Below are 14,347 nucleotides of genomic sequence, written 5' to 3'. Positions count from 1 at the left end.
TCTCATAGTTGGGTCTGTCCGCCTCGGACCTTATCTCGACTCGGATCCGACTACGTTGAATCCGAGCAGACCTTTCCAAGTCCATATTATCCGGTTAGCATCCAATGCTCCATGGCTAGTGAGACCAAGCCATCGACCGTGTCATATGCTAGTCTAGTCGGCTGCGCGTCCACACAACCCTTTCGACTAGGGACCTTTTAGGACAGTCATCATGCAATGCATAGTCCCACAAACAAGTCACGTACTTGCTGATACACATCATTGATAATATCCAAGGACTATCTTTATTCATAAACACATAGGAAATATCATCATACATGATTGCCTCTAGGGCATATCTCCAACAGTTCACACCACATTGCTCATGGCAGTAGATGTTTTATTTCTTATTCCTCCCGACCTCTATGATTTATAGTGCTGAAGAGATTAGTTTATTTCGCTTCGGTTGGGCTGTTTGCACACTTGGAGACCAATATATTTATGAGGATTTTTCACCAAATCAAGTACTGAAACCATTAATAATTCACCAACTTCTTGGAGGATTTGCATCTTGGTTAATACTCTTCAGTTAACCATGTCAGGTTGCTTCATTGTGTGGCCATATTAATTATTGCACCATAGTAGAATATAGAAAGTAGGTCGAACTGACACAGTTTTCCTTACTGAAGTTGAAGTGGCATAGTAGTCTTGTTGGAATCATACACTTTCTTATTCTTGGTTCTTGGAAACCTTAGGCCGTTAATGAGTTGCTCCTCACAAGCACAGGATTATTCAGTTGCCCTGTTTGACAACAAGGATGACTTTCAGAACCAAATTTTGCTGTCTGCTATACATTGTGTAGTCATATATTCTCATTTTGTACATTATGTCCCATCATAGAAAGCAGAAAATTATCAAAAGATTCTACCCGTGCATTTTCTCAACTCCCAAGCCACATTAGAAATAGGAGTCATCTTTGAAATCTTTGAGTCTGTATTGGGATCGAAATAAATAAAATCTTCTGTCATGGTGGCCATCATATGAGAATGAGAATGGCAGGAACTGATAACTAATCCATTTGGAGTGCCATGTTTTCCCTGAGCTGTTAGAATGAAATCCTCATAGCGCCCAGAATATATTTCATCATATGGATGCACGATCTTTGCCCCATTAAACTTACAAGAGAAGCATCGAGCTTGTATTAGAATAAACATAAAGAATTAGACTATTAAGAAAGCATTTAATGCACATAAAATAAATCCTACTATATGTCCTGACTAAGTACTATCTTTAATCATTGATAATACAAATTTCACAATATGTATACTAAAACTGAATGCAAAATATGAAGTTAGAGAGACAATGCCACACTGCCACACCATAACACATATATTTCCTATTCTTCCCATATCATAGATTTTTCGAACAACTTTAAACACACTATTTATGGATATACATACCTACTGATTCTTTATAGTAAGCTGAAAAATAATATCTTGCCCATTTCTTGTAGTTGTATTAATAAATAAAGGAAAACTCGAATTCTAATAAATCAACAGCTCAATTAGAATTTGTATTCCTTTATGGTATCTCTTATGACCATATTAGAATACATTAACACTATTCTAATTATCTCGAAGTAAGTTATTGTAATCATATACTTCTTGTCTCTCATTATTGTAACGCAGAATCCATGTTAAACCATGTCATTTCAAAAATGACAGCCATCAAATTGAGTTAGTTATAAATCTAAGGCCTTGGATCATAAATTGCCAAAGGACGCTGCTGATACATATGCAGCTGCCTTTTCTTCAAACCACTAGTGGTGTTCTCTCGGACTCTGATTTCTTTCCCTAGGTAGTAGGCATTGATTTCAAATTTGACTAAAACCACGACAGTTACTTTGGCATGGATGGAGTATGAGATAAGAGATGAAAAACAACCGTCCAGCACACAAGTTGTTATACCACTGCAAAATTTATGAAGAGAACAACAACTATGATCAAAGCAATGGAAAGGTGTAAATGTTTTTAGATGAATAACTATTGTTCCCATAAACTCCATGACGGTAATGGAAACATACAGACAACACATTTCAACAATTTGATAACGATACAGGTGACATAACATACTCTTATGACCATAGTAGTGGAAAAAGACTGATTTGCCCAACTACTGCTTGTCTTACAACTACGAAACATACAAGTAACATATTCCAATAATTTCATGCCACCGCAAGCACTATGTACGTGCAAATATGATTTAGCTAGGTAAACCTCAACGGACTCCATGAGCCATTTGGTACTTATGTGCCCGTCTCAAACAAAAGAGTAATGAATTTTGAGGCTAATTATCTTTATATGTTAGAAACATATCCTGGACTTAGCTATCGACCATATTGAATAGACAACTCGGCTACAAAATACTTTTATCACTTTCTGCCATAAAAATATCAATGTGCAATTAATTTGGAACCACCGAAGAAATAAGCCACTCAACTTAGCAGTATCACTTATAAGTCAGAAAAAGGATTCACAAACATATTGATAACCAAAGCGAGCACCTAATACCGTCTTCTTGAATCTTGTCAATGGCTCGAAAACAATGACATAATGAATTTTCCACGAGATACAGAGCTGAGAGCATACCATTATCTATGCAAGAATTCGATACAGGGGTGCACCAGGATGGTCTGTCCCGCATAGCTTTAACACTATTGCTACATTGAGCGAAGAACAGTTCTGGAGCTCTGACAGCGGAATTTGGTCGATTAGCCGTTGCCAAGAAATTGACATGGAAGTACTCAAATTGGAGCCTCTTCTTATAGAGAGCAACACTTGGCCCGTCAGGTACTTTAGGATTCACACCACAAATGGTATCAAGTTTATAGTGGACTTGTACGTAACAACGCAGAAGAGCGCAGCCGATAATTAAAAAAAAGAATTTCAGCATACGGAAGACAAAATGATGCATGTTAGAATTCAGAAGCAAGAAAAGGAAAAATAGAGGCAAATTGCACCAACCCCTTTTTGCCGAGAGTAGTCGCTCAATGCCGCCTTGACCCTTTTGACAAAGAAGTTTTGTTCGCGCCTAATTTTTTTTCCAAAACTCTGAAATAAACATCTTCTGTTTTTTGCTCAAGACATGTGAGCTTGAGGTCACCCAGTTCAGTTGCTGAGTCTGCTCCTCTGACTTGGTAGGTGGCAGAGCCATGGCAAGGCATTCAACTACATCATTGGTGAGTGTGCCCTGTAAAATAGCTGGCAGCTTGTCGGACTCCATGTTCAAGGAAGACGTGGCAAACTTCACCAGAGCGTCAGAGTCGACATACCATGAGACAACCGCCGCTTGCCTATAGGCGTCCTGGTAATTGTCACACACAGCATGACCATGCTTCTTTAACTTGCGGATGGCCTTGTGGACATCGGCGTCGCTCCTGAAAAGATACCAGATAGCGTCGTGCTCCGTGATGGTGGGAGCACATGTTCGAAGGAAGGTAACGAGGCCGTAAAAAGAGCAGCACTCCATGCGTGCAAGCATGCGTGTGCATATCATGTCCACCTTGAATTGCAGCTCGAACTTTTGGGGCGTAGGGAACGTAGAGCCATGCCAGATGGTGTTGAGGATGATGTTGGAGACAGGATCCCTGGGGCCATAGCAATACCCACCCTTGAGGAGGCTGCAGTGGTGACGCCTGCGCAGGCCATCCCAAGGCAGATTGGCAAGTGCTTGTAAGTAGTGACCATGGATCTTGCCGAGGAGAAGCAGCTTTAGAGAGAGAGTGGATCTGAATGTCAACTGAGGCCCAAGCCTCCTCTTCCGTGGCCTATTCCCCTCTATGGATTCTGATGTCTGCTGGCTTCTCTTCCTCTTCTTATTCTTCTTCTTTTTCTCCTTGACACAAAGATGATACAGTGATAGGTTGGTGAGATCATCCAAGCTCGCGGGCTCTTGCTTGAGAAACTCGGTAAGGCTCTTGAGGGTTGCAGGGGAGAGAGGGTCTTGTCCAGCAAGAAGTGTAGTGACATCGGATAGGCGAGAGGCCATAATCAATGACGCTTTCACCAGGACATTCGGTTTAGGATGCCTCGCACACGCCGCGGTGCATTCCAAGGCGACCATGGTGGTACGGGAGGTGATGCTCGATGCGCCGCGCCGCTTGTTCTGATCTCGCTCGATGAGGCGCACGGCGGCGCGAGGGTCGGCCCTTCCTAGGAGCAGGTGATACGTCTCCGTCGTATCTATAATTTTTGATTGTTCCATGCGAATATTATACAACTTTCATATACTTTTGGTAACTTTTTATACTATTTTTGGGACTAACATATTGATCCAGTGCCTAGTGTCAGTTCATGTTTGTTGCATGTTTTTTGTTTCGCTGAAAACCCATATCAAATGGAGTCCAAACGGGATAAAAATGATGGAGAATATTTTTGGAATATTTATGAATTTTGGGAAGAAGAATCAACGCGAGACGATGCTCAAGGGGCCCACAAGGCAGGGGGCGCGCCCCTGACCCTCGTGGACACCCCGTAAGGTGGTTGTTGCCCTTCTTTCGCCATAAGAAAGCTAATATCAGGAAACAAATCATGTTCAAAGTTTCAATCCAATCGAAGTTACGGATCTCCGGGTATATAAGAAACGGTGAAAGTGCAAAATCTGGGAACGAATAAATAGAGAGAGATGGAGAGACAGATTCAATCTCAGAGGGGCTCTCTCCCCTCCCATGCCATGGAGACCATGGACCAGAGGGGAAACCCTTCTCCCACCTGGGGAGAAGGTCAAGGAAGAAGAAGAAGGAGGGGGGCTGTCGGTGTCAAAACCGGCGGATCTCGGGTAGGGGGTCCCGGACTGTGCGTCTAGGCGGATGGTAACATGAGACAAGGGACATGATGTTTTTACCCAGGTTCGGGCCCTCTCGATGGAGGTAAAACCCTACTCCTGCTTGATTGATATTGATGATATGGATAGTACAAGAGTAGATCTACCACGAGATCAGAGAGGCTAAACCCTAGAAGCTAGCCTATGGTATGATTGTTGTTCGTCCTATGGACTAAAACCCTCCGGTTTATATAGGCACCGAAGAGGGTTAGGGTTACACAGAGTCGGTTACAATGGTAGGAGATCTACATATTCGTATCGCCAAGCTTTTCTTCCACGCCAAGGAAAGTCCCATCCGGACACGGGACAAAGTCTTCAATCTTCTATCTTCATAGTCCAGGAGTCCGGCCAAAGGCTATAGTCCGGCCATCCGGACATCCCCTAATCCAGGACTCCCTCAGTAGCCCCTGAACCAGGCTTCAATGAAGACGACTCCGACGCGCATATTGTCTTCGGCATTGCAAGGTGGGTTCCTCCTCCGAATACTTCATAGAAGATTTTGAACACAAGGATAGTGTCCGGCTCTGCAAAATAAGTTCCACATACCACCGTAGAGAGAATAATATTTACACAAGGTCAATCTGCTGACGTATTTCATGGCGTGACATCACACCACGGCCAAGCCTTTATTCGAATCATTTTTACTGTCCCACCTCAGCGCGTTTAGCGAGGCGGTTTCCTTGGCACGTCTTGTCAAAGCAGAGACCGTGTCCCCTTATTCCGAGATTCTCATCAATATGGGCGTGGGTAACCCAACCGTGCCCATTGGCACGTCTCCTCTATTGAAGGCGAGTCCCAAACGGTCACGGGGAAGGCTCTTGGTATTCAACCTCTCTATAAGGAGACCAAGGCTCCACTCCTTTCTTTTAATCTCAATCGATTCCGCCCCTCGCCTCGAGTTCCAACACCCAACGCTCCAGATACAGGCGCTTCGGACATTCGATGATGTCCGGCTCCGACCAGCAAGGCCGGTGGATGCCTTCCTCCGTTACGGAAGAAGACGTGCAAAGGCTAAGAGATGCCAGGTATCTAACCGGCAAAATTGCGCATAGGCTGCCTACCCAAGGGCAGGTTATTCCCACTCCCAAGCCTGGTGAAAGCGTGGTGTTCGCGTCTCACTTTCTTCGGGAGCTAAGCTTCCCGACGGACCCCTTCGTGAGGGGCCTCATGTTTTATTATGGGTTGGAATTTCACGACTTGGATCCGGAGTCCATCCTCCACATCTCATCGTTCATTGTCATATGCGAAGCCTTCCTCCGCATTACCCCTCACTTCGGACTGTGGCTCAAGACCTTTAAAGTGGAGCTGAAGATGATCAAGGGGCAGCAGGCAGAGTGCGGAGGGGCTGTTATAAGCAGGAATGCTGATGCTCCATGGCCCGAGGGCTCTTTTCAGGAGGAGCTCAGCCTGTGGCAACAAGAGTGGTTTTATATCACAGCTCCCAGGGGCACCAAATGGGTGGCGCCACCTGCCTTTCGCTCGGGTCCTCCACCGCGGTTGGCGTCATGGGTCAATAAAGGACTTGACTGGGGGCCGTCCAAGGACGTGCCCTTGCTGCAGGGCCGCATTCAAGATCTCCTAGAGAGAGAGAGATCACTCTGGTCGTAGTAGCGCAGGTCATGCATATTCGCCGCATCCTGCCCTGCAGACGTCGCCCCCTCCGCCTGTGGGAATTTACCCCGGAGGGGCCATGAGCTCTCCAACATTTTATGGGCGTGACGCCCGTGGAGATGTACAAGCTTTTCTTCGGATCACAAGCGATGTGTCCGGACTTGACCGAGGACGCAGGTCTGAGCTGCAATCACCCGGATACTCAAGTAAGTAGCCCTGTACCCGGACACGCTATCCCATATTTATCATGAATTTGCTCATAAAAGAGCTGTCCCTTGAACAGAAGTGGATAGCGAAAGCAAAGTTAATCAGATGTCTGGCCCCCCTCCCAGAGACCACGCCAGATGCAATGTTGACCAGGATGCTGGAGGTTGCACCTTTGGAAGAAGGTGAAGGGGGGAACAAGGAAGCTACCGCCTCCGCGAAGGAGGCTGGCAGGAAAGGAGGGAGTGAGAATCCCTCCATCCCAGGAAAGAAGAGGACCGCCTCTGAAGACCCGGAGACCATGGTCACAAAGCGGGGGAAGAAATCTTCGTCAGAGAGTCCTGCGCTGAGAGATGCCTCGACCGCATTATGCCCCCAAGGGGATCAGCCCTCCACCGAGCCGTAAGTAAAAAGGGGAGTTTTTATTAAAATAAATAATATCCCTGCCCTATTTCTGATGAAGATAACCGAAGTTTCACCTTGTAGTTTGGATCTCAGCCCTTCTCAGCAGAGCTCATTTTCAGGGGATATTCGTCCGGAGATGATTGAGAGCGAAACGCCCCCCCTGCCGTACCGTCGTGCGAGGCGGGCGACCCTGAGGTGTCGTCACGGAGGGTTTCTCCGAGTCCGGCGGAGCCGGAAGGCAGTCATATTTCCCCTCAAAGCCCTCCGCGTCCGGCCTTCGAAAAAGGCAATCGGACGAGTCCGGCTCCACCTGGTGTATGGTCGGAGGAGCTGAAGGATCTACTTGGGCGAGCGTCTATCTCAGAAGATCACCATGCGTTAATGGGTACGGTGATTGAAAGGGTTTCATTCGCTGAGAGCGGATTGCACGAAGCCGTCAGAAGTTTACTGACAGGCTTTGAGGTACGCAAAATGATGTACCTTCTGATAGTTCCGCATATACAATGCGCCCTGTGTAGATAGTAGCCCCTAAGGCTCGGTTTGTTGTCAAAAAATGACAGCACGCCGAGGATCATAATCCCAGGTATAATATGTCGCCCTTCCTATGTAGGTGGCGAAGGGTCCGGTGGCTGGCCGGACTGATGAATATGCCAAACTGAAGCGGCAACTTGACGTGGCGGATGCCGATGTCGCGCTTGTCAATAAGCGACTTGATGAGTCACAAGGTATGCAATTTCTCCGCGGACACCTGGTAAGGGAGCTTGATGCCCGTGCCTTACAACGAGTATGCTTGATGCAGATGGTGCCACTGCCATGGAGAACCTATGGGCAGAACTCGCCGGAGCCAAGGAGCAGGCCAGAAAGAGTGACGCGGCTGCCTTAAAGGCAGTCGAAGAGCTAAAAGCCGAACAAGCTGCTCATTGCCGAAGCAAGAAGGAAATGGCTGAGATGGCCATGGAGTTGAAGAATGCTGCCGACCGCTGCAAGCTTCTTGAAAAAGAAGATCGAGCGGTACAAGAGGACCTGAAGAAGATCGCTACCATGGCCAAGGATGGTCGCTCTACGATGAGAGCTATGAAGGAGGAGCTGCGTCAGGCCGGAGATATCGCTGCTGGAAAGCCCTTTCTGCCGCGGAGGAAATTCATGGATCCTAAATATGCTCAGTTGGACCGGCTGTGGAGTGCGGAGGATGCTTATCTGGACTTGGCGGCAAGTGGCACGGACGCGGCCGAACACTTCCGAGATCAAGAGGATCATGAAATAGCAAAGGTTTTTTTGGTCGCAGTTCCATAATCCAGAGCGCCTACTTCCATTAACCGATCACTTGGCCGAATGGGCGGAGCTGAATAGGTTATCCAGACTTGCCATGAAGGATGTTGTGAGTCTTTTGTGGCCGAAGAGGCCTGAGCCGAAGAGTTATTTTGGCTTGGTGCAGCAGTTCCTTGGTGCGGTGCCGCATATCAATGCAATGAGAAGGTTGGCATGCATATAGGGTGCGCAGATGGCTCTTGCCCGTGTGAAGACATGCTGGGTGGAGATGAAGGCCACCGATGTTGCATCCCAAGATTCGGACGGAAGCCGAGTGCCTATCGAGCACTATTTTCAGGAAGTTCTGCAGGGCGCTCGTTTAATAGAGACGCAGTGCTCGAAGGATATTATGTTCGAATAACATGTATTATTGTGAAACAATGTTTCAATGAAATATAAAAGCTTTTTATACTTGTGCCTTCAAGAATTAAAACACCTCCTGTGTGGCCGTTAATGTATATGTGTATATAACCTGAAAGATGGCAGTCTTCGGCTTCAGCCCCCACGCATATAATGCGGGGGTGTTTGCAAAAGGTGCGTTTTCACACTTTATCCAACGTCTTGGTCCTATAAAGGAGGTGGTAGCGCAGCAAACTAGGCAACCGGACTATAATGCTTTATCACTTTCACTTAGCCATAGGAGTTTGACAGTGGGGCTACTATATAGCCCCTAGGGGCACCGCGCTCACCCGAATTCGGGGCGCGTATGTGCCTGACCGGGAAACAGCCCTTCGTCTATGCGGAGGAATCCTAAAGATTTCGGCGGGTCATGGAGTGGTTGACCAGTCTCACGCTATATCATGACAGTCAGTTTTCGGCTTTCTCTACTGAGGTGCTCGCCTGGACGAACCGGGGCACAATCGCAGTAGTTCTCCTAGTGCCGCGTTAACCGAGAGAGCGGAACGTAAGGCGGCAAAACACAGGAGCCGGAAAAACCCAACATTTGACCAAAGACATGATTCGGAGCGGATGCATATAAGGCCTAACTCGAGACGCCGAACACTCCCTAAGGTATTCGGTCTTTATGAAAACGGGCCGAACAACACCCTTGGTAATAAGCCCCTGGTGTCCAGGTACGCGCAAAATTCTGACGTGGCCCATGCCAAAATGCCAGCCTCCTCCTTGGTTATAGCAAGAAACCAGGGGATGTGTATCAACAAGAGACAGTAAAAAAGGGTTTATGCAGGGTCTTAATCTGAAAATAATCCTTGCAACGGGTCCCTACTGCATGTCTGCGCCTATGTCTCCGTTGTGCCGTATCCTGGACGGGTGTAGCATGGTTTTCATCTGTAAAAGGGAGGAACTTAGTTGAAAAAGATCGTGCGAAAATGTACGTTATATTAAATAAACAAAGTACAATTCAAAAAATGAATAAAATTGAGGTTTATTGTCTCTTGCTGTATATGCGCGGAGCCCCTTGTGCGGGGGTATGCGGCTGGTAAGCCCTTGTATGTTTACACCGGACTCGTCTAACCGTGTCCGGGGTTTGAACGACCTGTGTAGGTGCTTGGATAAAGCCAGTTTAGTGTGTGGCTGTCAAGGCAGTCACACAATCTTCCGCGCTCGAGGAACACTCGATATTTCCCTTTAAGGAGATGATGCCTCGCGGACCGGACATTTTAAGTGTAAGGGATGCATAATGCGGTATTGCGTTAAAGCGGGAGAAAGCTTCGCGTCCCAGGAGTGCTCGGTAGCTACTTGCAGATGGGGCGAGATGGAAGTTTAACTTTTCGCGGCGGAAGTTGTCGGGTGAGCCGAACACAACTTCTAGCAGTAGAGAGCCCGTACTATGGGCATATGGGCCAGGCATTACCCCTTGAAAGGAAGTGTTGCTATGGCGAACTTTGGCTGGGTCTATCCCCATTTTGCGGATTGTGTCCTGATATAGCAGGTTTAAATCACTGCCGCCGTCCATTAGGACTTGTGTAAATTGGAGTCCGTCAATTATCGGATTTAATATCAAGGCAGTCCGTCCTGCATTCTGGAGACTTCTAGAGTAATCCTGATGGTCGAAGGTGATTGGTTTTAACAACCAGTGGCGGGACTCCTCTGGGTAGGTCGTATGGCGCGTACCTCTATGGGCGCCGCTCTATTTTTCCCTTTTGTCACGCGAAGTGAGTTTACTGTTTTGACTTCTTGTGGGAAATTCTTTTGTTTTCCGGTGCTCTGCTTGTGGGGATCGTCATCGTTCTCGCTTGGTGTGTCGAGCCCCTTGTGTTCGGCGTTGAGTTTGCCGGACTGCTTGAAGACCCAACAATCTCTGTGGGTATGATTTGCAGGCTTCTCGGGGGTACTGTGGATTTGGCATACCTTGTCCAAGATTTTGTTTAAGTTAGATAGCTCGTCCCTGTTATCCTTAGGGGGCAGTTTTTTTATGATTCTGCCGTAAGCTTTTGAATCCGGCGTTGACTGTCGTGCTCTTCGGGCTGTTGCCCTTGGTCCGACGATGTTCCTTGCTGCGTCGTGGTTTCCCATTTCCATCCCTGATACTGCATCTTGCCAGCAAGCTATCCTCTCCCGCGCAAAAGCGGGTCATGAGGCTTGTTAATGCGGCCATTGTTCTTGGCTTCTCTTGGCTGAGGTGTCTGGCGAGCCATTCGTCTCGGACGTTATGTTTGAAAGCTGCTATGGCTTCGGTGTCCGGACAGTCGACTATTTGGTTCTTTTTAGTAAGGAATCTGTTCCAGAATTTTCGGGCTAACTCTCCGGGTTGTTGAGTTATGTGACTTAAGTCGTCTGCATCCGGAGGTCGGACATGGGTCCCTTGAAAATTTGCCCGAAAGGCATCCTCGAGCTCCTCCCAACTTCCAATGGTGTTTTCGGGGAGGCTTTTGAGCCAATGCCTAGTTGGCCCTTTGAGCTTGAGGGGCAAGTATTTTATGGCGGGGAGATCATCTCCTCTAGCCATGTGTATGTGGAGGATGTAATCCTCAATCCAGACTCCAGGGTCTGTTATTCCGTCGTATGCCTCTATGTTTACGGGCTTGAATCCCGCTGGAAATTCATAATCCAGAACCTCATCGGTGAAACATAGGGGGTGTGCAGCACCCCTGTGTTTAGGTGTACCGTAGTATTCGGATACTTGATGTGTTGCATTGCTTACTAGAGCTTGCTTTCTTGTCCCGTAGATAGATCTATCTGGGCCATCTTTTTCATGCGAATCTGTGTGCGGATCGAGGGCCGGCTTGTGTGCGGCGCCGTTTGCCGCTCTATGTCTGCCATGGGGTCGTCTATCCGACCGAGTGGCCTCCTTGTTCTTTGATTGCAGGGGCTCTACGGCCTCCTCATCGAATTCGGGCAGTAGTTTTCGCTTCGGGTAGCTCTTTGTTCGGTGACTATCGCCGTATTTGTCTGCGGTGTTGAGTACTTTGCTGCATCTGATTATGAGCGCATCTTCCGCTGTTTTGAGCTTCCGCTTCTGCTTTTTCAGGCTACGCGTAGTGGCGACGAGCCTTTTGTGGAGGTTCTTCTACTCTAGTAACTTGTCCGGCATGAGATCGCCCGGACTGTTATCTTCGCTGGGGACGGGTTGTTTATCCAGATTGTCCTTTTCGGACTGTTGCTCGGTAGCATGTTCGTCATCCACCGGTTCGCCCTCCTCTATGGCTGGGTCTGTATGGTTGTTGTCTTTGTCGAGGCGGGACTTTGAGCGGCGCTTACGACGCTGTTTTGACTGCTTTTCGAGGGAATGATCCCTCGTGACGTCCCGTTGTTCCTCGTCATCGCTTCCTTTAGGTGTGTCCACCATGTATACATCGTGAGATGAGGTGGCTGTCCAGTGCCCTATAGGTGTTGGTTCATGTTTGTCTCCTACAATGTCGTCCATACCGTCGATGTCTTCGGAGTCGAAGTCGAGCACGTCGTTTAAACTTTCCACAGTGGCTACGAAGTGGGTGGTGGGTGGGCTTCGAATTTCTTCGTCGTCCGCATCCCAACCTTCCTGACCATAATCCAGCCAGGGCTCTCCTGATAAAGAGAGAAACTTTAGCGAATTCAGGATGTCGCCAAAGGCGAGTGCTGAAAGATGTACGCAGCAGTGAAATCCATGATCAACGCTCAATCAGATTCGATTGGCAGGGGCACGGAAGGTTCGGAGTCCGGAGAGGAGTCCGACACCTTGGAGTCGCGAGCTTCGCGAAGGACAGGGTTGGTGTTCGGCTCAATCACCGTCGGGATAGCAGCCCCCGAGGCGGTGTCCAGCCACCCATCCTCGATCGGCGCAGTCAGCTCCGAGCTAAGAGTCGGAGCGGACATTTGCGCGGCCTCCAGGGCACTGTCCGGCAGCAGAGCTAGATCATGCCCATCATGACAGTGCGGCGTGCTTGGCTGTGGCTCGAACCCGTCGAAGATCAAGTCTCCGCGGACGTCAGCCGTATAGTTCAAACTTCCAAATCTGACCTGATGGCTAGGGGCGTAGCTTTGAATCTGCTCCAGATGGCCAAGCGAATTGGCCCATAGTGCAAAGCCGCTGAATACGAAGATCTGTCCAGGGAGAAAAGTCTCACCCTGGACCGCATCATTGTTGATGATCGGAGGAGCCATCGGCCTAAAGATGACAGCACAGAGGAACTCTCAATGAAAGCACCAATGTCGGTGTCAAAACTGGCGGATCTCATGTAGGGGGTCCCAGACTGTGCGTCTAGGCAGATGGTAACAGGAGACAAGGGACACGATGTTTTTACCCAGGTTCGGGCCCTCTCGATGGAGGTAAAACCCTACTCCTGCTTGATTGATATTGATGATATGGGTAGTACAAGAGTAGATCTACCACGAGATCAGAGAGGCTAAACCCTAAAAGCTAGCCTATGGTATGATTGTTGTTCATCCTATGGACTAAAACCCTCCGGTTTATATAGGCACCGAAGAGGGTTAGGGTTACACAGAGTCGGTTACAATGGTAGGAGATCTACATATTCGTATCGCCAAGCTTGTCTTCCACGCCAAGGAAAGTCCCATCCGGACACGGGACGAAGTCTTCAATCTTGTATCTTCATAGTCCAGGAGTCCGGCCAAAGGCTATAGTCTGGCCATCCGGACACCCCCTAATCTAGGACTCCCTCAGGGGCTCTCTCCCCCTCGCTTCCGGTTGCGCCGAAACGCCGCCGGGGCCATCATCATCACCGCGATGTACACCAATACCTCCTTCATCTTCACCAACATCTCCATCACCTTCCCCCATCTATCTAGAGCGGTCCACTCTCCCGCAACCAGATGTACCCTCTACTTGAACATGGTGCTTTATGCTTCATATTATTATCCAATGATGTGTTGCCATCCTATGATGTCTGAGTAGATTTTCGTTGTCCTATCGGTAATTAGTGAATTGCTATGATTGGTTTAATTTTCTTGTGGTTATATTGTTGTCCTTTGGTGCCCATCATATGAGCGCGCGCGTGGATCACACCATAGGGTTAGTTGTATGTTGATAGGACTATGTATTGGAGGGCAAGAGTGACAGAAGCTTCAACCTAGCATAGAAATTGATGCATACGGGATTGAAGGGGGACCAATATATCTTAATGCTATGGTTGGGTTTTACCTTAATGAACCTTAGTAGTTGCGGATGCTTGCTAATAGTTCCAATCATAAGTGCATAGAATTCCAAGTCAGGGATGACATGCTAGCAGTGGCCTCTCCCACATAAAACTTGCTATCGGTATAGTAAAGTAGTCAATTGCTTAGGGACAATTTCACAACTCCTACCACCACTTTTCCACACTCGCTATACTAACTTTATTGTTTCTTTATATAAACATCCCCTAGTTTTTATTTACGTGCTCTTTATATTCTTGCAAACCTATCCAACAACACCTACAAAGTCCTTCTAGTTTCATACTTGTTCTAGGTAAAGCGAACATTAAGCATGCGTAGAGTTGTATCGGTGGTCGATAGAACTTGAGGTAATATTTGTTCTACCTTTAGCTCCTCGTTGGGTTCGACACTCTTACTTATCGAAAGA

At 47.7% G+C, this 14,347-nt stretch overlaps 1 pseudogene; it reads right to left on the bottom strand.

Moving 5' to 3' along the window:
- Positions 1 to 893: 893 nt before the first annotated feature.
- LOC123158153 (uncharacterized) overlaps positions 894 to 14,347 on the bottom strand; it is a 35,411-nt pseudogene continuing 21,957 nt past the window's right edge.

The sequence above is a fragment of the Triticum aestivum genome, chromosome 7B, assembly GCF_018294505.1.
Source record: "Triticum aestivum cultivar Chinese Spring chromosome 7B, IWGSC CS RefSeq v2.1, whole genome shotgun sequence".
Lineage (NCBI taxonomy): Eukaryota > Viridiplantae > Streptophyta > Magnoliopsida > Poales > Poaceae > Triticum > Triticum aestivum.
This window is presented reverse-complemented; position numbering and strand designations above follow the sequence as displayed.